This window comes from Macrotis lagotis, chromosome 1, assembly GCF_037893015.1.
Source record: "Macrotis lagotis isolate mMagLag1 chromosome 1, bilby.v1.9.chrom.fasta, whole genome shotgun sequence".
Classification (NCBI taxonomy): Eukaryota; Metazoa; Chordata; class Mammalia; order Peramelemorphia; family Peramelidae; genus Macrotis; species Macrotis lagotis.
In genome coordinates this window covers 516,711,436-516,737,767 of record NC_133658.1, presented here as the reverse complement: position 1 = coordinate 516,737,767, position 26,332 = coordinate 516,711,436, and the positions used below count along the sequence as shown (strand labels likewise).

Genomic DNA, 26,332 nt, shown 5'->3' with positions numbered 1-26,332 from the left:
GCCTCAGACACTTAATAATTACCTAGCCATGTGACCTTGGACAAGTCACTTTCCCCATTGCCTTAAATAAAAATAAAATTAAAAAAAAGTATATTGTGTGTAGAATTTTTTCTGAGCTGGTTATTAAATATTTACCAATATACCCCTGTTCTGACCTCCTATTTGTATGAAGAAGGCAATGTGACTCCTGATTTTTGGAGAGGACAGATACAATGTTAAATACCTGTATAGGGTGTGGAGTTGTTAGCAGAGCTTCTTTGGGGAGAGACACATGTGGTTCAGCATTCTATGAGAGAGTAAGAATGATTTTGGAAGTTGCAGACATGTAAAACTGACTGCTCAAATGTCCTTGATTTCCAACTTGTCTTTCTTAAGATTTTGGAGATGTTTTTTCCTTTCAAGTTCTTGGTTTGAGAGAAGAACTCTTACTTCCAAGTGGAAAAAAATAATCACTCATGTATTTTTTGGCATATTTCAGCCTGTACAAAAATCTAATTATCTTTTCTAATGACCTGAATAAATAGGTTTATTTCCCTTATATAATTAAGATCTATTGTCATCTACCTCTTTTGTTTCAAAACCCCAACCCTAAACTGTGACCTCTGAATCTTCTACCCCTTAGTTCTTTCTCAGGCATCACTACTGCACTAGCTAAACTTTTTTTCCTCATCTGGACCCAGGGGTAAACCCATCGAACTCTATACTGTCCTCTTTTCTTTGGACTCTTGCCTCCTTATCATTTGACTGATTTTTTCCATCTAAACCTCATCCTTGGACCATCATCACCATTTCTTGTCTTTAGTTCTATACTCCTGCAGTTGAAAGAAACGAGAAAATCATGAAACCATGCTGACCTTGTTTAAAGATGGCAATTTTTTTCACACAGACAATAGTCATAAACTATACTTTATTATTACAATTGTTTGGAATCTTCAAAGAAATAAGAACTCCATGGGATAAGAGCTTTCGTAATATGACCTCTTAAACTTTTTCCAACAACTGTGTGAAAATGACTTTCTTGAAGCCTGCAATCTGTCAGTGGAGGGAGGAACCACATTGTCAGAATCACAGATCCTAAAAGTATTGAAGGATCAAAGCAACCATGCACTTAAATGTTAGTTGCTGCCTTTGGAATAGGCTACAGAAACAGAAGAGTTGGAAAATCAATCCAATTCCTCTTATTATAGTACTACAAATATTTCTACAATGATTAAAGTTATTGACATGACTACACTAATAATGTAATAATCCCTATTTTTATAGTGTTTTAGAATGATCCTCACAACTGAGGTATATAGTATAAGCATTCTCCCCATTTTATAGTTAAGGAAAATAGGAACAGAATTGAAGTCAATTGTTAACATAGTGAGTCTCCTGACTCAAAACAATTATCTCGTTTTTTTCAAATAAGTTTCATAGGTAGGCAGTCCCTTGTGTAGCACATGGAGATAAAATGATATACCAAAAGGCCATACAGAATTAATGGTGCAGCAGGGAATAGATAGGGAGCAATTCTTCATTTGATGACTCAGTGAGAGTGAGCTTGACAACTTAAGTGAGGTAACTCTGCCTCCTTTAAATCCAGTTCACATGCATGTCAAGACATGGCATTAGTCCTCTTTCAAAATAAAGGGCAATCAAATCACTTCAACTGGACCTTTAGTGCAGCAAAACAATCCTTTTTACAAATCTCTAGTTAATTTACCACAGGAGCTCTTCCAAACCTTTGACTGATCCTTTTTTTCCTCCTATTCTCTGAGGTGAGAATCTTGTCTCTTATATTATACTGAAAAACTTGAAGTTACTTGCTGAGAACTACCTCTTTTCTGTTCCTCCTCATCTCACATCATTCAGATGCATTTGTCACTATTCTTTCATCCCTGTCTCATGAAAAACTGGGTCTTTTCCTTACCAAAATCCTTGTACATGCACAAGTGTTTCCATTCCTTTAAAAGAAATTTATTTTTTTATTGTTCTTTTGCAAGGCAGTGGGGTTAAGTGACTTGCCCAAAGTCACACAACTAAGTCATTATTAAGTGTCTGAGGCAGGATTTTGAACTCAGGTCCTCCTGACTCCAGGGTGGGTACTCTATCCACTGCACCACCTAACTGCCCCTTCCATGCCTTCTTGTCTTCTCCAACATATTGTTCTCTCCTTATCCACATTCTCTTGTCTATCTTCAATCTCCCCTTTTTCTGCTGGCTGTTTTCCTACTGTCTGAAACATCTCCAAGCCTCCCTCACTTATTTTGCCCATCCCCACTACCAATTATAACATATCTTTTTCTCTCTCTTGTGAGTAAACTCCTTAAAAAGGTTGCCTATAATTCATGTGTTTACTTCCTTTCACAACTCTCTTTTTAACTCTTTGCCATCTGGCTTCCAATTTTATTATTCAACTGCAACTGCCCACTCCAAAGTTACCAATTATCTTTTAATCACCAACTTCAATGACTCTTTTTTCAGTTCTTGTCCTTCTTTACTTTGCTTCAGCTTTTGATACGTGATCATTTTCTTCTCCTTGATATCTTCTTTCTAGATTTCTGAACCATTATTCTATTCTGGTTCTCCTCCTACCTGTCTGACCACTCCTCATTCTCCTTTGATGGATCTTCAGATCATGCCCATGCCTATGCCCATGCCCATCTTAACCATGGGTGTCCCTAGGGTTCTGTCCTTTTCTCCCTTATATTATTTATGAACTACTTTCTCTTCTCTATCTCTATCTGATGATTCTCAAATCTACTTACCCAACTCAACCACTTTCCTACCTTCCAACTGCCCATTAAACATCTCAAATTAGATGTCCCACAGACATCTTAAACTAAATATGTCCAAAATTTGATTTATTATCTTCTTCTCAAACCCTGCCTCCTCCCAAACTTCTCTATTACTGTTAAAAGTACCACCATCCTCCCAGTGACCTGGGTTTATATTCTAGTTTACATCTTCAACTCTTCACTCTCTCTCATCTACCATGTTCCAATCTGTAGCCAAGTCCTGTCAGTCAGGTCCACCTTCTTAGTGTCTCTCACATATAAGGCCTTCTGTCCTTGAACATCACCAATACCATCACTCTTAGTTAGACCTTTTGCCTTTCACACTTGGATTAGTATAATAGCTTGTAGTAGTGGCCCCCTGCTTCAAGTCTCTCTCCATCTAATCCATTCTCCATTCAGCTGAAAAATTAATTTTCCTAAAGTGAAGATCTGACTATGTCATGCCCCAAACCTCCACCCAATGAACTTCAATGGCTCTTTAATTGCCCCCAGGATTAAATATAAAATTCTGTTGATGTTAAAAGTCCTTTATAACCTGACTCCCTCCTACCTTTCCATTCTTCTTAAACCTTATTCACCACTTATATACTCTTTGATCTAGTGACTCTGGTTCTTTTGCAGTTCTTTGAACAATATATCTCATCTTCCCACTCTGAGTATTTCTTGGCTGTTCTCCATTTTACTATGAGCTTCTTGCCTTTTTTAGTATCTTCAGACATTAGAACACTGTCTAGTACACAATAGATGTTTAATAAATGCTTATGGATTGACTAATTGATTTGTTATTTGTCATTTAAAAAGTGTATAATTAGTTTAGGTAGGAAAGAATATAAACTAATGGAAGTAAATAAATAACAAGGGAAGGTGTTCTTTTTGGGAACCTGACTTGTAACCTTATACCAGCATTTTTTTTTTTGAGACATATAAATCTAAGTCTAGTCCAGTGTCCCTCTTGGAGATAGGTGAAGAGAGCAAGACTGGGTACACTTCCTTTCCTTGCAGTCTCCCCTGTAAAGGAGTGGATTAAATTCAAAGATAGTTATTGATATCATTCCTAAGCCATATGTCTATATAGCTATAGATCAATGTAGAATATATATATATATATCATACATGGTACATATACACATATCCAACATTTGAAAAGATTTTCTCAGCTTGAGGAGAACCATAAAGGGGGAAAACTGGAGGAAGAAGTGGTGATAATGACATTCTAAGCTTAAGAATCACTGTAGGCTCTTCAAGTTCTAGTTCCAGAGCAAGTTCCAGAGTCTTCTGTTAGAACCTAGCTCTTATCTTTTACCCATTATTCAAGAAATTTCAAGAGTTCTTTCTACTTATTACAATATGATCACTTTAGCCTTATGAAGCAATATAGGTAGGGTGAGAAGTTTGTCATGAGATGGTAGGGTGCTTCAGAATATGGGAATGGTCAAAAATGGGGTTCATTAAATATCAAAAGTTTGCTGGAATTTTGTTAAAGAAGTCAAAGAGGACCATGATAGACTTGAATTTCTCATATTGGTGCTGAATTCATTTTTCCTTTCATCTCTTGCCTCCCACCTCCAGCTTAGATGAGATTCCTTGAAGGTCTAGCTCAACTGGTCCTGCAAGTAAGTTTTAAGGAAGAGGGGGTGCTAGTCTTAGATGGTGATTGCACTTAGATCCCCATAATCAGTATAAGCATAGCTTTTTGGGTTTTTTTAATGAACATCATTGGGATATCCAGAGGAAAGTTGAATAGCTGGATAAATTTTTTTTTTCACAATTTGGTATTGATGGACTTAGACTGGAGAAGTTCCTAGCTAAGTCTGATTGAGACTGTGACCTTTTATTCTCAGTTGGTCATGTAGCCAATTGAAGGGACAAGTTCTTGACCTCATTCGTGCCAGCCAAGAGCTCTAAATTCCTGTATCTTCTGGTGAAGTTCTAGGAAAACATTGACTGGGGATGTAGGATTGGTTAAAATAGAACAGGAAGAGGTAGACAGTAGTCAGGGAATAAAGGCAAAACTTCACATTGCATGCATTCAGGAGGTTATAGAGGTTCAACAAGTACTGGAGTACTATTCCAGCAGTGTCATGAAGTAAGAAAGAAGACTAAACTTGGAGTTAGAAGTTCTGGGTTCAAAGTCTTACAATATCATTTATTAGCTTTGTGACCTTGGGCAAATCATTTCTGCTCTCTGGTCCTCTGTTTCACTGAATGAAAATTACTGAATTGAAAAGATCTTCAATGACCATCTATCTAGTCTTCACTTGAAAGTTTCTATTGAGAGGTAACACAATATCTCCCATGTAGTACATTCTACTTTTGGATGACTCTATTTTTTTAGGCAATTTACTTTTATATAGAATTTCCATATACCTTTCTTTGACTTCTCATTTCTTCTAATTCTGTGCTCTGGGAAGCATCCGAATAAACCTAATCCCCTTTCATTTGACAAAACTATTTGAAAACAGTTATTGTATCCATTCTAAATGATTTCTTCAGGCTCTATCCTTTGATCTTTCATCTGAGTAGACTCCAGGTTATAAAAAACAAACAAAAAAAAAATAACAGCAAACCCAACAAATATATTGGGGGAAAGAAGCACATCAAAAAAGAATGAGATTAATGTTCAAAGAAGAAGTAATAATGGACAGTGGAAAGAAGGAAGATAGGGTCAAAATAAAGCCAGTTTAGAGAGCAGTAAAATAGGGTAAAAAGATTGAACTAGCCCTAGTCATTAACAAAAATAGACTGTTTCATAGTATGAAACTTAATTGCATTAGAATAATTAAGGTCGTTAAAATCTGAACTTGGTTTAATTCATCCAAAATGGTTCATTCAGTCTTAGGCTGACTTTTTTTTTAAATTAAGAATTTATTTTTTTTTTTCTGGTGCTTCTACTCCCACTCCCACCCCCTATAGAAAAAACAAGCCCCTTGGCACATTGAGCATGTCCAAAAAAAGTACATTTCATTCTTGTACCTTGAGACTATCACTTCTCTGCCAGGAGAACTTTTTGTTTTTATGCTGTTGTTATTTCCTGGTGCTTGCATCAGATCATATAAGATTCAATAACTCAACTACTATTATATGCAGAACACATTGGCAGAAACAAACCAAATATGCAATAGTAATAACTTCTGTTATACTCTGCCAGGAGGTTGAGACTTAAACATCTGAACATGAAGCAATTTTCAGAAATTGTGAATAGAAATTATTCTATTTTACTTTGACCTTGCACTATCCCCTTAAAGTTCATGTCTTCTTACCAGCCAGGTCAATTAGCTTTAACCAAGGGACATAAGACCTCCAGATCTTTTAAATTCATAAAATCACCTCTAAATCTTGGTACATCCATCTTAAGGTTGATATTTGGTCACCCATGCTCAAGAAAGAAACACAAAACAAAGTAGAGCTTTGAGATAGTCCCTAACTCATCTAGGGGACTATCAGTAGTCTATCAATAGTCAATAAACCTTTAATAGTTTAGTATGTGTTAGACACTGTGCTAAGGAATAAATTTAAAAAGAATAGCAGTCCCTATCTTCAGACTTTATAGTCTAATAGAGGAAAACAATACACAAAGAAAGCTAAAGGGGGATAGGGAGACCCCTACACAGTAACTCCTGTAGGGTCATGATATCCCTGAGTTGAAGTCAAAACTGATAAAAAAAAATGAAGTTTTCTTTTTCTGAGCCTTCTCTTAAAGGAAGACTTTGAGAGTTTATTGCTACAACTGAGAGAGGTTTGAGTGGAATATTCTCTCTTAAGAGTTAATATTCCTAGTGAAGTCCTCTCAGGGTTAAAAATCATTAAAACAAAGACTGACTATTATCCTTAGACTATTCTTAGAAGAAAACAGGGAGAGAGGCCTTGCATTCCCAGTCAGATACCCTCCTGATTCTGTTAGGGAGGGAAATAGTGGAATACTTCCAGAGAAGAGACCTTGCATTCTTAGTTAGTCACCAATTTGATAATAGACTGGGAGAACAGTAGACTGCCTCCTCTTGTTTGATGATAAGTACTAAGAAGACCTTGCATACTCAGACATTAATTCATTTAGAAAGACAACAAAAGGTCATTAGAAATCTTCTGATATCCTCACCATCTGGATGGTGAAGTAATAGTCTATGAAAACATTTATTCTTCTCTTTGTTACTGAGTAGATTTTTCACATAAAGATTGTAATTCTGAAAAACCTTAACCAGTCAGGTTGGAAGAGAAGGCGCTAGGGAGGGGGGAATCTTGCTAGACTATATCTTGCTTGACTGTCACCTGGGGTAGCTCCTTGATCTTCACTACCGTTGTGAAGCTTGGAGTATGCCCTTTTCTCAAGAAAAGGCAAAATAAACTTTCTTTTTTGCTCAGAGGAGTCTCTCTATTTTTTTTAAAGTGGATTTTTATCCCACACAGGTTGAAAGGGTGTTGAGGATCAAATCTCTGAATTTCTAGTTCTATTAGTGTAAAAAAAGGGTGTGTATATGTGTATATATTTACATAAACATCGAACATGTGAGTTCTTTCCTCTTTCTTTTATCTCTTTGGCTATATAATGTTTTTATATCAACTTTATTTCTGAATATATTTCCTTCTCTCCTCCTCATTGAATCATCTTTTATAACAAAAAATTTAAAAGAATAAGAAAATCAATTTAGCAAACCTACTGTCACAGGATCCAGCCTATCAGGATGTGGTAATGTTCCAGGTTGCCTCCTACATTTGTAAAGAAAGGATTGAAGTTTGTGTTTTCATTTTTTCTTCCAGGGACAAACTTAATCAGTTTCATTATTTTTTTGTTGTTGTTGCCACTGTTGTTCTTTCCATTTATATTGTTATATTCATTGCTCAGATTGTTTTCTTGATTCAATCTCTTGCTGAAATTATTTTGCATATACTTGTGTACGTGCTGTATCTTCCTCCATAAAGTACAAGCTACTTGGAAGCATGGCTGTTTTATTTCTTGCACATAGTAGCAATTTAGTAAATGTTTATTGAATTAGATTAAATGAGATAGTCAAAGTTATTATTTTTATTTTCCTGAACTGCTTAAATGGTGAATGGCAACAACTTTGGAAGGGATCTGTCAACTCCAAGAGATTCTCTGCTCTTTCCATAGGAGACTTTTCAATAAAACAGGGGTAGCTATCACAAACTCTACAGATACTCAGAGGAGAACTCTATCTTTTTTGGATCAGCAGTGAAATATCTGGGCTATAGGCTCATGATTAGCTAAAGATAGTGGTACCTCGGAGTTCTTTTACCTGTCTATCAGACTTGTACAGACAGCTTGATGGGATCAGTGTGTTCTGGGGCTTAAGAGAAATAAAGCATCTTGCAGGGCCTAAAGAAGGAACACCCAAGCCTTTGTTGCTAATTATGCCACCTGGGTTTGGAAATCATTTTAGCTCTTCTGGTAGTACAGCATTCTTCTTATGGAAAACAGTCCTTGGGTACAAAATGCTTGAAAAACAACTATTCTGTACTTCTCTCCTGAGAGTGGGTTTGAATTATGACCTCCTTGAAGGGTAGGAGGTAAAGAGACTAAAGTCAAACAAAACTATTTTGAAAAAATAGATCTGGGATGGACTGATTATTTATTGTCTTAGATGTAGAGAGATAGAAGTAGCTGGGGGACACCCAAGATTTTTTTTGGGATTTAAAAAATTTTTTTTCTAGTTACTTGCCAAGATAGTTTTCATCATTGATCCTTTTGCAAACGTCTGAGTTTCACATTTTTCTTCCACCCTTTCTTTCTTCCCTTCTCCTTCCCCATGGCAGCAAGCAATCTGATATAGGTTATACATGTCCATTCATGTTTAATATATTTCCATATTAGTTATATTATGAAAAACAAAAGAATATTTAACAAGTGAACAAAGCATGCTTTGATCTGCATTCAGACTACATAGTTTTTTCTCTCATTGTGGATGGCATTTTTTGTCACAGGACACCAAAGCTTTTTGTTTGTACATAGGATAAAGAAATAAGAGTTAGATTAGATTAGTCTTTGTGAAATCTATGAATTCTTTCTCAGTGTAAAGTTTTTAAGAAATAGGAAATACTAAATTTTAGCTTGAGACTAGTAAAAATAAAGTTGTAAAGTTCCATTCAATTCACAGGCCCCTTGAAATCTATCCACTGATCTCTTCGGGGGGAGGGTGGTCTTTTGGGTGTTAAGGATCAACTCTTGGTGTTGACTTTTGTCAAGGATAATACAACTTGTGGGGGTGGGAAGGGGCTTCAGAATAAGACAGGAGCAGATACAGAATCTGAAAATCAGACTAAAAGATGAGTGATAGAATCATGAGATCTAGAGCTAAAAGATATCTTAGATATTTTCCAAGTAGTTCCATTTATTTGAGGAACTTAAGGCCCAAGAGTTTAAGTGACTTGCCCAAAGTTGCAGAGACAGGACTGGAATCTGATTCCTATTGTATTTTTTTTTCACAGTATCCCTTGGCTTCAGAGAACCAGGATGAGAGCCAATGTTTTGTTTTGTTCTGTTTGTAGGAAAAAATTCTTTAGTGCATTGGGTATAACATTGTAAATTCAAGACACATTATAGACAAAAGAGCTAACTCCCATATCCATCTCCTGTCTCTACAAAAAAGGTCAAAACTAACATACTCTCTCCCTTGAAATGTCATTTAGGTTTTTCCAAGGTAACCTCCAGACTACATATTTGTCTTGGAATGTCCTCAGAAGGTGATAACATAAGGTGATTTAATTGGTAGGAAAGGGGCAGCTAGGTGACCCAGTGGATAGAGCAACAGCCCTGAAATCAGGAGGACCTAAATTGAAATATGACCTCAGACACTTAATAATTACTTAACTGTATGACCTTGGGCAAGTCACTTAACCCCATTGCCTTGTAAAAACCAAAAGAAAAAAAATGATAGGTAAAAAGAGAATGGGGAGAAGCTATTCAAACTTGGTCTTCTTTCCTTGTTACTTATCTCTTCTTCCTTCTAAGCCTTCTTGGAAACTACTATGACCCCAAAGTTCTATCACCTTCTGGCTTCCAAGCCTCTTTGGCCTCCTTTATCACCACCCCCTTAGTCTGCAAAAATCCTAGGCTTGACCTAATCCAGACTTACTTTGTTTCTATTACTCCCCCAGTTTCCATGGACTCTTACATGGACTCCTTTTTTTTTAGAGAAGGATTTTATTTATTTTGAGTTTTACAATTTTTTCCCTATTCTTGCTTCCACCCCCACCCCCCACAGAAGGCAATTTGTCAGTCTTTACATTGTTTCCATCTTACATGGACTCTTAAAGATTTAGTATCCTCTTCTGATTTGAATTCCACAAAACTGTACCCTTTAGACAGCCCTGTCTCCCAGTGTGTGACTAGCCTTGGAGAGTTGTTTTTTTCTCTCCTGTCTTTGGACAGACTCCTGGACAAATAAAGTTTTGTAGGACAGGTTCCTTGGTGCTGCATTAACTCTATGGTTTTTGCCTTCAATTTCTTTGCTACAAGAATTCAAAGTTTCTTTCACATTTTCCACAGAGGTAAATTCAATAAACAAGTACATTTTAGGTCATACTTGGTTATTCTGATGCAAGCTGGTAGACTTAGTCTTCTCAAACATTTCCTACAGACTTTATTCAGTGACTCTATAGATATGGTCATTCAATACTAGTATCTTTGAGTCTGCTATCTTACAGTTGTTCTTGCTTCAGGAATTATCCTTTTCAGCTCTGGAATTCTCTAATCCTTCTCTTTTCTCCCTTGTGTAGTCCAGAATTAGAACCTGACCATCAATATCAGTTCCCTGTTTCTCTTTCAGGGCCTTATCCACCTTTGATTCTGCCTTAAATTCAACATAGGCAATTCCTTTTGGTGTCTTATCCTTCCTACATTCTTTTTTTTTTTTTTTAGGTTTTTTTTGCAAGGCAAACAGGGTTAAATGGCTTGCCCAAGGCCACACAGCTAGGTAATTATTAAGTGTCTGAGACCGGATTTGAACCCAGGTACTCCTGACTCCAAGGCCAGTGCTTTATCCACTTCGCCACCTAGCCCGCCCCCTTCCTACATTCTTGATAGTGTCTTCTCTCAATAGTGTCTTCAAACACTTCTATTCCTTCTATTCTTGACTTAGTGCTCCTCCAAGAATCCCTCCCTTATACAACCTTCTGTATGATTCCCCACCCCCCACTATGGATTTACATATTTTTCTATATATCATACATGTGTGTATGTATATATATTGTTCTGGATGAGAGTAGATTTAACCAATTTTCAATTCCACTAACAATGTATTAATGTTGACTTTTCCTGCAGCCCCTCCAGCATTTGTCATTTCACTTTTTTGCCACTTTGATGGAGGTAAGGTAGAACATCAGAGCTACTTTAATGTGAATTTCTCTAATTATTAGTAATTTGGACAATTTTTTTATATAGTGACTGAGATCTTAGATATTCTTATAATTTTTAGGGGAGAGTGTGGGAGTTGGAAGGAGCTGAGGGACTGGTAGTAGGTTAGAGAGATACAGGGTAGGGTAAATTAAGAAACGTGTAGCTGAAAAAGCTGTGGAAAATTTACACATCCTCCTTGCCTCCAAAGTGCAGCACAGATTCAAAACAGACAGTTCTGGTTTAAAGTTACACAAGTGTTAGAACACCCAGCCTGAGGTCAGGAACACCTGAATTCAAATTTGACCTCAAATACTTAACTGTATGACCCTAGGCAGGCTGATTAATGCTGTTTGCCTCAGTTTTCTCACCTGTAAAATGAGCTGGAGAAGGAAATGGCAATCCACTTTAGTATCTTTGCCAAGAAAGCTCCTTAAATGGTGTCTTACAGGAGTGGCTGGGTGGTGCAGTGGATAAAGCACTGGCCCTGGAGTCAGGAGTATTTGAGTTCAAATCTGGCCTCAGACACTTAATAATTACCTAGCTGTGTGGCTTTGGGCAAGCCACTTAACCCCATTGCCTAGCAAAAAAAAATGGTGTCATAGAATCAGACACTACTGAAATGACTCAACCACAACATATACACATATTATATATATATTTTATATAGTAAATATTTATATAATTTATAGTTGAGGTATATATATTTATATAGAGTGGAAAGGTTATATAATTACTTATATAGAATGGAAAATTTCTTTTTGTGGCATTTTCTATCATTAATAGTAAAAAGGAGCATGGAAAACATTCTGGCAGTGAAAAACTCTTATTAAGACCATGTGCTATGGGGGCAACTAGGTGGCACAGTGGATAGAGCATTGGCCCTGGAGTCAGGAGTACCTGAGTTCAAATCTGGCCTCAGACACTTAATAATTACCTAGCTGTGTGGCTTTGGGCAAGCCACTTAAGCCCATTGCCTTGCCAAAACCTAAAAAAACCCCCCCAAAACAAACCATGTGCCATGTTTCTAATCTATGAATCTCCTAAGTATTTTACCAACATTTAATTCATTTTTACAACATCTTCTTGAGGTACTTGAAGAACAGAACTGTTATCTTCTATTTAGGGATGTGAAGGAATTTAAAAAGAGAGAGGGTTAAATGGCTCACTCACAGTCATATAGTGAGTCAGTAACACAGCCAGGGTGAGAATTCAGAATTCAACTTGAGTTTTTGTGCTGAGATCCCTAGGGGCACATTTCCTTTCTCATTTGCATAAATCATCAACATTTTTTTTGAGCTTTTGCTGAGAAAGCCCTAAAAAAAGCAGTGGAAACTCCCTTTTCCTTCTGCTATAATATGAACCAAATTCTTTGGTTTTAGTAGGGATACTTGCTATTTTTCCCTAAATTGAAGCCTTGTGGGTGTATATATTTGTTTAGAGGCAATGGCAAAGTGTGAGCCCAAATTAATCAAAGCAGGTCATTTGAAGACTGAATAAACCATAATTTTAGAAACAAGTTTCAAAACACACCTGATTACAAAAACCTACTATTTTGGATTTTGGCTAGTTATCATAAGAATGATAAAGTGTGTGCATGTGGAGACAGCTCCTTCTAAAATATATTTCTGCTTAGATCTGTAAATGGGGAACTAGAGCTTTAAGAAAAACAGAAGCTCTGTGAAATTTCATTTTGGAAATACGTGGGAACCGTATACTGCAGAACAGTGTATGGATTGAAGCTTCTAACTACCACAGTAATTAGACATCTCTCATAATCCATTCTATATAGTTAGAAAATTCTTAGCTTATGACCTCATCTGTCACATGGGCCTTAGGTATCTCTGGTATTGAGGTCTCAGGGAATGAACTACACGATGAAATCTTAAATCAATATTTATCCTGTTGTTAATGGTCAATATATAGCAATACTGCTTTTGAAAGTAAAAACATTTGTATATTGTAAGGGGAAAAAAAACTTTCGTTTTCACCAAATACCTAAGATCTGATAACCTGTAGTCTTCCTAATCATTAGAAAAATGTTTCTGCTTGTATGTGTATGTATGTATATACACATATAAAATCTATATCTATAATCTATCTATCTAGCTATATATTTATTTGAGAGAGGTAGTCCATACCCTACTTCATAATTATTGCTTGGGTGGCTAGGTGGTGCAGTGGATACAGCACTAGCCTTGGAGTCAGGAGTACCTGGGTTCAAATCCGGCCTCAGACACTTAATAATTACCTAGCTGTGTGGCCTTGGGCAAACCACTTAACCCCATTGCCTTGCAAAAAAGAAGAAAAAAAAAGTGACACAATTATTGGTCATTAGAAAATGTATATATGTATACATATTGTAAGAGAGAGAGAAAGTAGTCCACACCCTGTCTCATAATTATTGAAGACTGAGACTTCCTTGATTGAATTAATCAGAAGGATAAATGAATAACAACTAGAGATTTCTTTTGAATCAGTCTATCATTCAAAGGCATTAAATTTGGTGAGTAATCTAGTTAATCACACAGGAGAGGACTAAAAGGTTTCAAGTCATTGGAAGAAACAAAGTGACACTATACAAGCAGTATATTAGGATTGGTTGAGAAGATGCAGTCAAAGCCTGTGGGATTTTCTTTAAAATAGCCAGCTACTTAGGAACCAAGTATTTCAGTGTCTGGCCAGCAGAGAAGAGAGCACTTCCCTCCAAGCCTCTCACAGAGAATCATTTAGGGGTAGAGAAGAGATTCTCTCTTCTTTCTCCATTCTTTGATCAGAAGATGCCTGTGTGAACTTCTAAAGATCAGAAGATTTTGGATTTCCCATAGGAATCCTAGCAGTGTTCACAGAATCAATGGTAGTTTTTACATTGGATGCTGAGGATAAATTATGCACTAGCAAAGGGAGCTGTAGCACTTTATAAGCACTTAGCCATCAGAAAGCCACATTCCTAGGAAGAACCTCATGAAGGCTCCATGAAGGAACTTAAAGTAAAAGAAAAGGACTTATTTTTTTTCCTTTAAGATTTTATTTATTTTGAGTTTTATAATTTCCCCCCCAATCTTCCTTTCCTCCCCTCACCCCACACAGAAGGCAGTCTTTTAGTCTTTACATTGTTTCCATGGTATACCTTGATCTAAGTTGAATGTGATGAAAGAGAAATCATATCCTTAATGAAGAAAAATAAAATAAAAGAGATAGCAGAATTACATAATAAGATAATGGGCTTTTTTTTCCTAAATTAAAGGTAATAGTCTTTGGTCTATTTTGGTCTATTTGGTCCACAATCATTTCTGTGGAAAAAGGACTTTTTTTAAAGGTTTTTTGCAAGGCAATGGGGTTAGGTGGCTTGCCCAGGCCACACAGCTAGGTAATTATTAAGTGCCTGAGGTCAAATTTGAACTCAGGTCCTCCTGACTCCAAGGCCAGTGCTCTATCCACTGCACCCCCTAGCCGCCCCGAAAGGGCTTATTATTTATTTTTTTAATTTATGTTTATTAAAGATATTATTTGAGTTTTACAATTTTCCCCCCAATCTTGCCCCCCCCCCCCCCATGGAAAGCACTCTGTCAGTCTTTACTTTGATTCCATGTTGTACCTTAATCCAAATTGGGTGTGATGAGAGAGAAATCATATCCTTAAAGAAGAGAAGTCTAAGAGGTAACAAGATCAGACAATAAGATATCTGTTTTTTTCTAAATTAAAGAGAATAGTCCTTGCACGTTGTTCAAACTCCACAGCTCCTTATCTGGACACAGATGGCACTCTCCTTTGCAGACAGCCCAAAATTGTTCCTGATTGTTGCACTGATGGAATGAGAAAGTCCTTCAAGGTGGAACATCACTCCCATGTTACTGTTAGGGTGTACAGTGTTTTTCTGGTTCTGCTCATCTCACTCAGCATCAGTTCATGCAAATCCCTCCAGGCTTCCCTGAAATCCCATCCCTCCTGGTTTCTAATAGAACAATAGTGTTCCATGACATACATACATACATACATACATACATACATATATATAATATATATAATATATATATATATATATATATATATACCACAGTTTGCTAAGCTATTCCCCAATTGAAGGACATTTACTTGATTTCCAGTTCTTTGCCACCACAAACAGGGCTGCTATAAATATTTTTGTATAAGTAATGTTTTTACCCTTTTTCATCATCTCTTCAGGGTATAGACCCAGTAGTGGTATTGCTGGGTCAATGGGTATGCACATTTTTGTTGCCCTTTGGGCATAGTTCCAAATAGCTCTCCAGAAGGGTTGGATGAGTTCACAGCTCCACCAACAGTGTAATAGTGTACCGGATTTCCCACAACCCTTCCAACAATGATCTTTATCCTTCCTGGTCATATTGGCCAATCTGAGAGGTGTGAGGTGGTACCTCAGAGAAGCTTTAATTTGCATTTCTCTAATAATTAATGATTTAGAGCATTTTTTCATATGGCTATGGATTGCTTTGATCTCCTCATCTGTAAATTGCCTTTGCATATCCTTTGACCATTTGTCAATTGGGGAATGGCTTTTTGTTTTAAAAATATGATGCAGTTCTCTGTATACTTTAGAAATGAGTCCTTTGTCAGAATCATTAGTTGTAGAGATTGTTTCCCAATTTACTACATTTCTTTTGATCTTGGTTACATTGGTTTTATCTGTGCAAAAGCTTTTTAATTTAATGTAATCTAAATCATCTAGTTGGTTTTTGGTGATTTTCTCCAACTCTTCCTTAGACATAAACTGCTCCCCAAAAGGGCTTATTATTAAAAGACTTTTAGAAGTTATGAATTTTACACACCACTGTCATAAGAAATCATAAACCCAAATCTACTTTTCTTTAGACTTCGGAGGTACTTTGTTTGTATATGTGTGTGTATGTGTGTGTGTGTGTGTGTGTGTGACAAACTTTTTGAGCTGTATTTTATACCAATTGTTAGTTGAGATAACTAATTGATAATAAACTATAATCTTTGAGGGAAATGCTCCAATGGTGATTCACAAGCTAGAATTCTTTTATTTTACTCCTCATCCCCTCATGGTTTACTCCTAGAACCCTTCTCCCTGGGGCAGAGCTAGTCATGTTTTTCAGACTCTACCTAAGAGCCCAGAGCCTATTCAGGTATGCATTTGTGCATGTTCAGCAAGCACACTTCATTGGAAAGGCCAGGGAAATGAAAGAATCTTCCCTAGCACTGATAATGTGGAACTGGGAGATTGTGGCCTGTTTCACACAGAAAGATTTCAACAGGGGTGTGGAAACTTTTTTGTGTCAAGGGCCAGCTGGATATTTATGACACATTTGAGGGCTGTATTGTCGTCAAACATTTAATTAATTCATCCCTAAAAAGCTCCTAGATTTATTGAATTTCAGTTTCTCTAGCTCTCCCTCACTTTGGCAATGCCAGACCAAATACAGCGCTCAGGTCAGAGGTTCTCTTCCCCTGAAAGAGAAGAGTTAGGACGTTCATGGGAGTTCATGAGACATCCTCAGTCTTGGCAGGAAGTGGGGAAGATTCTGGGGACCCAAGTATCTTCTCCTCTTCCAGTTTTTCGTCAGAGATAAATTATGACAAGCTTCTGAAGGTGTCTGCGGCTAAGGACAAATGAGTGCCTCTCAGAGACATTGCCATTCTTCCCTTGGAGCTGGGGAAAGAAGCTCCTTCTCTAACTACTCTGACTTCTGTAACTATTCTCTAACTACTCCCCCCCTTTCCCCAAGAAAGAATGAATCTAAACACAAAAGCTTTTTGTTGCTCTTGTAGTCAGAAGCACCTGGCACTAGCCAACAAACTGTTTCCCTTTCACCTTTTTGTTCTCTTCCCTATTTTGTCTATTCTCTATTATATAAAGGAAATTAGTGACTATTCACTAATCAGTGCTAGCATTGTGGGAAGAGTCTGGGGAACCTGATTAGGGAAAAGCAAAAGATGCAACCAGCCTCTACCCAGAGGCTTGAGGGAAAATAATAAAAAAAAATAATAATCTCCCTGGGGAGCTTGCAAACCTTTTTTGATCACTCTATGACCATATTGATTATCCTGCTCAAAGTTGATTTACAGGAGAGAGTGTAAGCAGAGTAATTTTAACAACTAAAAGGAATAGCGATTGAACATGTGATTTCATGGGTTTAGGGATCTCTTGATGAGGTAAGTCTATCTTCCCATAAAGGTTGACATCTTCTGACAGGCAACACATAGTCTTAAAGTGCTGCCTGGAGAAGTTGAGTTACAGGGTCACACAGCCACTACATGTTAAACTCAACACCTGAAGAGAATAAAAATCTCTTAGACAAGAGCAAATATGAGAGCTAGCCCTGACCAAAGGAAGATAGTTGCCTTATGCTGCGTTATATGAATTTCCTTTTGGATTCCTTTATAGGAGGAGTAGATAGGGAGAACTAGGACATCTGGTATGAGTGCTTGCAGAGCCCTTTTCAGAGCTGCTCAGTCACCTTTGGCACAAGACTTTCACCTGTGATTCCAAGAAACTGTATTATAAGCATAGGTCATACTCCTGTGAACTATTTTGATAGGCTAAATAGAATTAAGGATAACCCATAGGCCTCAAACCTATAGGAATGTTAGGGGGGTGTCTACCAAGCATGTGGAATTTCCACCAATAGAATGGGCACATAAGAATAATTATTCCAACAGGCCATGAAGGCACCTGAAGCAGATCCTGTGGAATGCTTAGAGTCTGGTCAGGCATGGAAGACATCATGGTCATCCACAACATCCTGGGTCATCACTGGTCATCCTGACTTTTGTCCTGCCATTGGACTTGGGTGATTCAAGACTAGAGAGTGAGACCGACAACTATGAACAATTTTGTCTCACTTAAATCCAATTCACACTTAAGATGTCAGCTGTGTGATGTCATTGATTCTCTTCAGAATGACAGAGGAACAACATATTGTGAATTCCCTATACCTAACCTCCTTTTCAGTAGCTTACTAGTAGTGAGTAAGGATATTTAGAGTAAATACTATTCTGGCATTAGTAGGATGGTGATGAATGAAGGGGGTAAATATATTAATATTACATAATACATTATTATATTTTTACTCCAAATAAACATATTTACCCCCTTCATTCATCACCATCCTACTCACATTTCCAGGCATCTTCTCCCCCATGTTATCTGCAGATCCTATCTCCCATGGGATTTTAGTATTTCCTAGTATTTATGAATTTCCTGAAGTACAAAGAAATCTATATTTAGGGATTCATAAAGGGGGGGAACAATTGCTCATTTCAATTGATGTTGTCATAGGAGCAGACATAGATGATGAGATGCTGATCTGGTAAAAAGGTATCAGCATCCAGGGATCTCTTTGTGCTATATGAACATTTATTTCATTCTGACTAAATCAGAAGTTGTTTAATTTTTTCAGCTGTGTCAGCTGTGGTTTTCTTAGCAAATATATTGGAGTAGTTTGTCATTTCCTTCTTCAGTTTATTTTACAGATGAAGAAACTGAGGCCAATTTAAGTGATTTGCCCAGGCCCCCCAGCTTATAAGTATCAGAGGCTAGATTTGGACTGAGGAAAATGAGATTTTCTGACTATCTGCTGCAACTGTCAGCAAGTTGCCCATCCTCAGAAGGGGGTTATCAAATAAATTGACCACATAGTAGGGGGTTTTACATAACTAAGTCCTGGAGACTGTGAGGCAGTAAATGCTGGATGCCAATGGTCACAAGGAAGAAACTCACCCTCAAAAGGGTGAGGAATAATTTTACAAGGGGGAAGATTTCTCTTTCTTTCCTTTCCTTCTTTGCAGTTAGTCACCTGGAGTTGTGAATAGTACATTGAGTAGTAGGAGTATTGATTGCAAAGTAGAAATATCCATTTCAGACACACACAGGTACAAAGAAGTAGTTACTAAAGTTACTAAAGACTGGAAGCAACTTCAAGAGGATTGAAGCTTTTTTAGTCCAGAAGTATAATTTTGTCATTAATATGAAATATAGGAAAAATACTTTTTTGGAATTGTGGATGTGATCATTTCTTTTGGGGTAGGTTGCTTTTACAATGCCAATGCTTATATACAGGTAGAAATGACATATTAAAGGACTTGGAACTGAGATTCCATATGTACTCTTCTCATGAGATGCTTTTTTTTAATAACACTGCGATGAACTCAAGAGAGTTAGCATTGACAATTTAGAGTCAATTTGAGAAGATCAGGTTCTGGTAGTCCTGGGCTTTAGAATGTAAACTAATTGATAATAAACTATCAGCTGGAAAAGGGGCTAAACAAGTTGTGGTTTATGATTGTTGAGGAATACTATTTTGCTGTAATAAATGATGAAAAGAATGCTTTCAGAAGAACATGGGAAGACTTATATGAACTGATGCAAAGTAAAATGAGAAAAGGGTTGGCTAGGGGGTACAGTGGATAGAGCACTGGCCCTGGAATCAGGGGTACCTGAGTTCAAATCCAGCCTCAGACATTTAATAATTACCTAGCTGTGTGGCCTTGGGCAAGCCACTTAACCCCATTGCCTTGCAAAAAACCCCCAACAACAATAAAGCAAAATGAGAAGAACTAGGAGAACAATATACAAAATAATAGCAACATTGTGAACATGATCAGCTAGCTGTTCTAAGCATTATGGTGATACAAGACAATTCCAGAGAACTTACGATAAAAAAAAATGCTATGCAGAGAAAGAACTAATGGAGTCTAAAGGTAGACCAAAAATACTTTTATTTTATTTTGTTTTTGTTTTGGGTTGTAGTTTGTTTTTATTTTGTTTGGGTCTGTGGGTTTTTTTTTTTCACAAAATAGCTAATATGTTTCACATGACTGCACTTGTGTAATCTATATGAAATTCTTGTCAACTCAAGGAGGGGGAAGAGAGGAAGGAAGGGAGAGAATTTAGAACTCAATATATTAAAAGCAAGAATGTTAAAATTGTATTTACATGCAATTGGAAAAAAATAAAATATATAAAGTTACGTTAGACATAACAAAAACTGACTTTCTATAAGAAAACAAAAGAATATAGCATCCCCTCTGAATTACTACCTCTATTTTTTTTTTTTTGGCAGGGGATGAGAAAATAGTATATTTAAACAAAGGATTTCTCCCATGTCTTTCCTTCATGAATATGCAGAGTTATTTGTTGGTTAAAATAGATATTTAGCTCCACAGAACTCAATAGAACTTTCCTTTTTCCTATTCATAATGAAAAACAGAGCCAGCATTTCTTCATTAAAATAATGATAAGAGAGATAAAGGCCAGGTGACTCTTACAGGAATAGTATTACTTAAAAGGATTTTGGCAAGAAGGACTGTGAAAAAAATAAATAAATGGGCTTGGGGTGCCTGAAGTCTCATAAAATCCATTATAAGGAAAACCCAGCAACTAAGGCTTCCTTCCCTTTTAAAAAAAAGAAAGAAAAGAAAATGAGAAAGGCATTAAAATAATAATATAGCTAGCATTTGTATAGTGCTTCTATATTTACACAGCACTTTATAAATATTTGATTCTCACTATAATCTGATTTTACAAATAAGGAAACTGATGCTAAGAGAGGTTACATGTTCTGCAAAAGGCAACACTGACCACTAGGGTCTGAGGTAGCATTAGAACTCAATACTTCTTGACCCCAAATATAATACTTTATCTTGTCACATTAAATTCAGTACTCCATCAATCTGTCCTATGCAGCTAGACTCTAAGAAACTTCTAGTATGGCCTAGGTTCCATAAAAACCTTGTTGATCTCCCTGGAATTTAGATCTATGATCTTTATTATGCTCCTACCTAAGTTATCTCTGACTAATTCCTTTCAACATCAAATCTCCTCATGGTTACTTTTTCTGTTTTTTTGGGAGAGAAACATTAACCTCTCTTTCTTTCCCTATTTGGGGTAGGGGTGGAGAAAATCACAATCACATTAACATCTCTATTGTCAAGTAAAATAAATGTTCACATTTGTCATTTCTGTTGTATATTGAGTTCTTCACTTCTCTCAGGAGATTGGTAACATACTTTATAAATTGATACCTTGGAATTGTATCAATTTGTATAACTGGTCATTATTCTGACCAGAGTGTTTAAATCTTTCTAAGTTGTTTTTCTTTATACTATTGTTATTGTATATAATTGGGCTTCCAAACAAACCCTGGGGCATTTTGCATACTACTGTGTTTGTGAAGAGAAAAATAATTCCCATGACATAATTCTGAGTATCTTTGTGATGGATGAAGTTGTTGTAAGAGCTTCTTTCTGGAGAGACCTGCTTGGCTCTAGACACTCTCCAGGAGAGAAAGATATGAAAAAATATTGAAATCTGCAGACACGAAGGGAAAGCAAACTCCTTAAGATTTCCTCATTTTCAGTTTGAACTCAATTTTCAAGTCAGATAGTTTGGCTTCTCAACTCAAGTTGAGGAAGTGACTTCTAGTTGACCTCAGGTCCCTAATCTATGTAGAGTGCACCATCCATTCTAGAAAGGGTAGAGATCAGGTTTTTCTTCTGAGAAGAGAAAGCTGATTTTCTTTTTTCTCTTTTCTATCTTTTGTTATGTTTGGATTGTGGTAAGCATTTGTAAACATCATGATAAACAGTAATGTGAGGATTTTGTAAAAAACAAAAACAAAAATTAAAAAGTCCAATGTTTCACTGTTAAATTTTATCACCATAGTTTTTGCAGGTGAGTGTAATGCCAAACTCCAGGGTATATATGGTAAACTTGATTCTTGGTAGAAGAATGTTCATTTCCAGACTATTCAAGAATTGTACCATAGTATGTTTTCTAAAAATCTTTAGTACAAGGTCCTAGGGAAGGCAAGCAAACCTCAGTTTCAGTTAGAGACTTGAGATATTTTCCCACTGGGTAGGATCAGGGTTTCTCTCTTGCATTGAGTTAGATGGGGTGCCTTTGAATAGCTCTTTTTCAATGTGATGTAACCAGTAGAAAGGTCCAGGGGCAAAAGGTAAGTTCCTTTTTGGGGACTGGTTTCTTCCTCTACTTTTGGGTTCAACCTATGAACATAACTAGTATCTAGCTGATTTTCTGTTCAGCCAATCCCAAGCTATTCCTCTAGTTTCGTCAGAAATAAGTGTTCAAAATAGACAAGATGGTTATATTCCATCATTTACAATTCTATCCTTTGTATTCTTCCCTCAGTTAAACATTTATTGTTCTCAGCATACCAGAGTGCATTGGGGATATATGATTGATTGTCCATATACTCAAATTCTGGATATCTCCCTAATGACTTGGGGAGGTTTGCTTGCCTTCCCTAGGACCTTGTACTAAAGATTTTTAGAAAACATACTATGGTACAATTCTTGAATAGTCTGGAAATGAACATTCTTCTACCAAGAATCAAGTTTACCATATATACCCTGGAGTTTGGCATTACACTCACCTGCAAAAACTATGGTGATAAAATTTAACAGTGAAACATTGGACTTTTTAATTTTTGTTTTTTACAAAATCCTCACATTACTGTTTATCATGATGTTTACAAATGCTTACCACAATCCAAACATAACAAAAGATAGAAAAGAGAAAAAAGAAAATCAACTTTCTCTTCTCAGAAGAAAAACCTGATCTCTACCCTTTCTAGAATAGATGGTGCACTCTACATAGATTAGGGACCTGAGGTCAACTAGAAGTCACTTCCTCAACTTGAGTTGAGAAGCCAAACTATCTGACTTGAAAATTGAGTTCAGTGTTTGCTGGGAGGATCCCTCAGCTGGGCTCTGAGATCTTGACTGTCAATTGATAGGTCTAATTTTCTTTCCAAACTTGTCTTCTCTCTTGCCAGAGCTTTGAGCCCCTCTGTGATCAATTTGTCTAGAGACAGTTTCTTTGCTTCTTCAATTATACTTTAAATTCTTTTGAACTGAGTCAACTATTGGATGAACTGACTTCTTCAAGGTAAGTATTTCCACTGTCATTTCCTCATCCACTTGTCCTCTCTCCCAAGAGCTATTCTTTTTCAGGAGCTAGGTTCTTTTTTCTCTTCTTTGTCCTGGTCTGTAAAACCTTCCTGTCTCTGGGGTTTGCCTAATAACAGTTTCAGAGCTGTCTAGTCTCATCCTTTTGATTCAATAAGATAGTGGTCTTCATAGTCTTAAAGGGATCACTGGGTATTATAATTTACTACCACATCAGCCCTTCTTCATCTCTGAGATACTCCATGACTACATCAACTGATCTGAAAGGGGGAGGGGAAGCAGAAACCAAATCTTCTCCACCTTTTGTTTGTGCATGAGTTCATGTGCATGTGTGTATCTCTGTATATATGTATATGTTTATTATTTATGATATTTTTGGCAAAAGAAAATTCCTCATGTGAAGCTTTTGCTAACCTGTCATTGCTGTTTGTATATATGTCTTCTGTTCCCCACATAGGACCTATGAAACTCAAGAGCAGGCAGTGATCTATTTCTAGGATCAGGAAGTAGAAAATAACTAATTATTAAGAGAAAACATATAAACACTGGTTTTGGTGAAAATAATTATAAATAATTGCATAATTAAATTCACAGAGACAGTTATACAAACACATATAGGAAATCTGATTTAATTATTCTGACAAAGAACCAAACATCATTATTACAAGGATTATCCCAGGTTCAGAGCTGGAAGGATCATCAGATCAAAAATTCAGAAGAGTAATAAATTCAGTCCTAGAAAAAGGATCTTAAAGATAATCCTCATTTTACAGATGAGGAAACAGGGTCAAAGAGATGGTGGGACTTGCCTCCAGTTAATTAGCTACTTATCTGGAATTTGAAGTCAAGTCTTCTGATTCTAAGATTTTTTTTTCATTACACCATAAGACAGAACAGTGGGTATGGCACTGGCCCTGAAGTCAGGAGGACCTGAGTTCAAATGTGGCTGTGTGACTTTGGGCAAGTAACTTAATCCTGATTGCTTCATAGCCAGTGCCATCTTCAGTCCTCCTGATTCAAATCTGGCCACCGGACCCAGGTGACTGGAGGAGAAAATGAGACTGGTGATTTAGCACAGCATCCCCCTCACTCAAATTCAATTCACTTGCTTGTTCATCTGATCTCCTGATGTTATGGTCTTCTTTGAAAACAAAGGACAAAAGTCATCAAAATAAGAACTTTGTTTTATACCACAGAATTTCTGTCTTAAACTCATGGAAAAGATATAGGTTCTGTTTCTCACCAAGTAGGGTTCAGGTAATTCTTTCTTTTTATAAAACAATTAGGGTTTGGATTGGTGATAAGGATTGGACTTGTGATTTCTTTGAACTTCTAGGAGTACAATTTCACTCTAGCCATGTTGTTAGCATCTTCTTTCAACTTTTAGTCTTAGAAAGTTGCCTAGGGCCTGAAAGGTTAAGTGATTTATTTGCCTGGGATCCCACAGCCAACATGCTTCAGATATGGGACAGTTTGAAGACTTTCTAAATTTATGAAGATCTCAGGTTGATTTATAATTACAATCCATGCAAGAAATCTGCTGGCTAAGGAAAAAAGAAGCTTCATTCTGTTGCCCTTATTTATGGGTGTCCTGGACTAACTTTGCCAGGACTCATGATCTGATTTTCAGCAAACGGTATCCTTTATATGACTTTGATAATGGTTGACCCCAAGGACTTCTAGCATGAACTAGATTGGAGTGGGGACTATTGGATACTTGAAATCAGTCAATCAGATTACAAACAAAACCTCGTAGACTTTGCTCTTGGGGTTCAGTTGGAACTATGCTTCAGTCGCCACAGCATAGCTACTTGAATGTCTAGGGGCCACTGATGATCAATGTGTTGGACAATAGAGTGAAATCTGTTTGCTGTTGTTGCTCTGCCATTTCAGTCATGTCCTATCCTTTATGAACCTTTCTGGGTTTTCTTGATAAAGATACTATAGTGATTTGTTATCTCCTTCTCCAGCTCATTTTACAGATGAGGAAACTGAGGCCAATAGAGTTAAGTGATTGCTAGTGAGTATCTGAGGTCAGATTTGAATCTAGGAAAATGTCTTCTGGACCCTAGACCTAGTGCTCTATCCACTGTGCCACATAGTTCTAGCTGTCCCAAAATTTGTTTAGATAAATGTCAAATTACTCTTGAAAAGGGTGAAAACCATGCTCAGAATTCTCAAGACACTTTCATTGTATTTATCTATATACACTGACCATGTTTTATTTTGTATTTTGAAATTTCGGGAGTTCTTGTCTTTCCTATCCATGAGGACAGGAACTAGGCCTTCTTCTCCTTGGCGTCTCTCATAGTGACTAATATAATGCTTTCTTCTTCATTTTTTTTTAATGGGGCAATAAGGTTAAGTGACTTGTCCAAGGTCACATAGTATCTGAAACTGAATTTGAACTCAGTTCCTCCTGACTCCATAGCCTGTGTTCTAACCACTGTGCCAGCTAACTTCCCTCCCTAACACAATCATTTGAAGATACAGAACATAGAATTACCAGCTTAGAGAATCAGAAAGGACCTAAGTACAAAAAAGTCCAACCCATGCTTGGAGCCAAATACCTACCATAATATACCCAATATGTGGTCACCTAGTGTTGCTTGTAGACCTATAAGGGGAAAAGTGAAAACTACCTAACAATGTGCCCATTTCCATTTTTTTGGCTCTATTTTTTAAGAAAGCTTCCTGAAAAGTTTCCTGATATCAAGCCTAAATAAAATAAAATAAAAGCCTAAATATTCCTCTTTGCAACTTCTACCTAGCAAACAATACCTCTTTCACATGACAATCCTTTAAATACTCGAAAACATTTACTTTGTTCCAGATTGGGGAAATCTCTTTCCTGCCAAGGGTCATTTGGATATTTATAACATCATATAAGGGTTATATAGTTGGTCAAGCACTTAATTGATTCACCCCTAAAAGTTCTTAGATTTATTGAATTTCGAGTCAGTCTGTAGTTACCTTGGTAACACCAGACCAATATAGCTCACGGGCTGGAGGTTCCCCTACTCTGAGCCTTAACTTAACCAAGTTAAGTGTCCCTAGTTCCTTCATATAAGCCTCTTATAACAAGGACTCAAAGCATCCTGGTTGCTCTTCTCTGGACACTCTTCAACATAGCAATGCTTTAATATAAAATTAAATAATATCTGTAATGCACTTAGCACAGCCCTGAAGCCATGAGGACCTGAGTTCAAATTTGACCTCTTTCTTGACACTTTCTAGCTGTCTTGGACAAGTCACTTAGTACTGATTGCTTTGC

At 36.9% G+C, this 26,332-nt stretch overlaps 1 long non-coding RNA gene across 1 annotated transcript in view; it reads left to right on the top strand.

The window, feature by feature from the left end:
• Nucleotides 1-26,332, top strand: part of LOC141506948 (uncharacterized) — a 63,817-nt gene that overhangs the window by 22,454 nt on the left and 15,031 nt on the right. The window contains exon 2 of the long non-coding RNA XR_012474035.1: nucleotides 22,926-23,038. This is a non-coding gene — a long non-coding RNA (uncharacterized LOC141506948). The remainder of the gene's footprint in view (nucleotides 1-22,925; nucleotides 23,039-26,332) is intronic.